We start from the raw sequence: 2,393 nt of genomic DNA on the forward strand, positions 1-2,393 counted from the left end.
ATGGACACCCAAAAAAATTTAAAAAAATTGTAACAAAATTTTATCAAATTTAAAATAGCAGTATTATCATTTTTTTTTAAAAAAAGAACATCCTCTAAATAATAAATAATAAATAATAAATAATTTTAAAGTGAGGAATGGTAAACGTTTCTCTCTCCAAGCAAAAGGATAGAAGAATATCTGAAGGATTATGATAATAACGGATTTGCAGCTGAAATTGGCGAAGAAAGAAAAGCATTTAGAAGATTAATTAAGCGCATTTAACTATTTAAGGGTCTCAATTGACGCAAAAGGCTGCAATCCATCTCCCCGTTTCACATTTCACATTTTTTCTTTGGGTTTGTTGGTTGGAACGGGTCTCGTCTCGTCTCAGCCCCACACACACACACCACTCATTCACTCACTCACTTCTATCATCCCTCGCCGCACTCTCTCCTCTGTAACCGTAACTTCTGAATCTGAACCGATCTCGCTACGTGTCATCGCCGCTGCATCACTACGTGTTGCATGCCTAACCACCAAGGCCACCACCACCTCCTCCATCCTCACAATGAATGAAGAGAGAGAATAGAGAGAGGGAATACGGTTGGACTTTGGAGTCTGTGGTTCTTGTCTTTTCATCTTTCCTTTCTCCTTCTTAATCCCTGCTTTCTTCCTCCTTTTTTGTTCCTGTTTATGCAGGAAACCCTAATTTCTGAAATCTTCTAATAATTGTCTCTTAAAATAAGAATACGCTGTGTGGATCATGGACATTTTCGTTTTCTTCTATTCTTATCGGTTAATGCTTCAGATCTGTTTCGATAATGAAAGTAATAGAACAGATGTTATGTATATTCTTTGTGTGAGGGTTTCCAAATTTGGGCATGTTTTGCAGCCTGGGCTCTTGATTATTTATTTTCTCTTGGAACATAGAAATTGACAGAAGAGAGTGAGCACACAGAAGCACTCGTTATAATTCTATACCGTTGCTCTTGCGTGCTCACTTCTCCTTCTGTCAGCTTCCAGTGCCGGAAAAAATGAAAATCACCGCTCGTGTGATCTGCATCTGCATCTGGCTCTGCTTCGTTCCAAACCCCCAAACCCAAAATCTAACCCTCTCTTTCTTTCTCTCTCGACATTTTGGCGGAGCAAGCAGACCAGCGACCATCACTGACTACTGCGCCAGGTTATATCATTATCAAACAGTGAAAAAAAGGAAGAAGCTTTTGTTTGTTTCTTTCTTTAGCCCTTGTTTTTATTTTTATCTCTTTACTGTGTCTTTCAATTTTGTTATTTTAATCATTGCTCGTGGTTCCATTAGTAATTTTTATAAATTATCTTTGTTGTTATCAAACGGAAAAGCGTGACTTTTGATGCAATAGCCCTATTTGCTTGCCAGGATCAACGAACCCCCAACATTTTAAAATTAATATTAATAAATATATTTATACTAACATTTCCCCTTTTATCTTGTTTTTTAATAACTTTGATATATAGCAGTACATAGCATGGAGCCATTTCACGTCACATAGCATGGTCCTCACCAATTTTTTCTCCTTGCTTCAATGGACATCACAATTATGCTGATTTCGTCCCTTTCCATGTATTTTTTTTGCTAGATCTTGTGCATGCCAGTGGTTCCTTTACTCGGTAACTGTTACTGTTTCTAACTTTCTTCTTGTTGGCTATGTGTTTGTTCTTTCCTGCAACTCAACGTTATGATGCATAGATTCTGGTTTCATTATATTCTTGGACAATAAGAATTTCAAAAGGGGTGTTTCTTTTCTGTTCTTAATATTTATTGCTTTTTTTTGTTTTAGTTTATCCTTTTCTTTTTTGAAATATTTTTGGTGGTTTATGATCTGATAAACCCTATCTACCTAACTCTACAGTTGCTTGTTTTGTGTCTGTGACTGACCAAATTGTTTGACTATATGAGCATCCTTTTAATCATCAATTCAAGGAGCAATAAATATGGTTTTGGAAGTTCAGTTTTTTTTTTCCCTCTCTGGTGTATTGTGATATGATGTAACAATAATAATGCTGGCCGAGTAAACTTATTGGGATTTCTCTTGATATTGATTGATTTTTATGCATACAAAAGCTGCAGCCGGCCTGTACTTTTTCTTCTTTGATGCAGATGATAAATATGGGCAAAGACTTGGATTGTTCGTACACTTCTTCCTTGTAGAGATAACGTGCTGTCCGACCCATAAGCATGTTAAAATGTTGGAAAACAAGAATCATTATACCAATGTGAAATCAATGTCTTGGATAAGGAATCGAGCATTAGCAATCTCCATAGTATGCTTTAGGAAAATTTTCAAATATTCAATAATTTTAGTTAATGATCTCAATTATGTATATATTTTACAAAGCATTTTAAGTGCATTATGAAATTAAGTGTTCTAGTA

General features: G+C 35.6%; 1 long non-coding RNA gene across 4 annotated transcripts in view; it reads left to right on the forward strand.

Annotated features, from left to right (window-relative positions):
* Window positions 272-2,393, forward strand: part of LOC107623280 — a 4,956-nt gene continuing 2,834 nt past the window's right edge. Inside the window, exons 1-2 of one of the 4 annotated variants that reach the window (XR_002354940.1) lie at window positions 273-1,165; window positions 1,480-2,283. This is a non-coding gene — a long non-coding RNA (uncharacterized LOC107623280). Of the gene's footprint in view, window positions 2,284-2,393 lie in introns of all 4 variants that reach the window. The other 3 variants (XR_002354939.1, XR_001616393.2, XR_001616394.2) reach the window with 3 other exon arrangements.

Source organism: Arachis ipaensis, chromosome B10, assembly GCF_000816755.2.
Source record: "Arachis ipaensis cultivar K30076 chromosome B10, Araip1.1, whole genome shotgun sequence".
In the NCBI taxonomy this organism is placed as follows: Eukaryota; Viridiplantae; Streptophyta; class Magnoliopsida; order Fabales; family Fabaceae; genus Arachis; species Arachis ipaensis.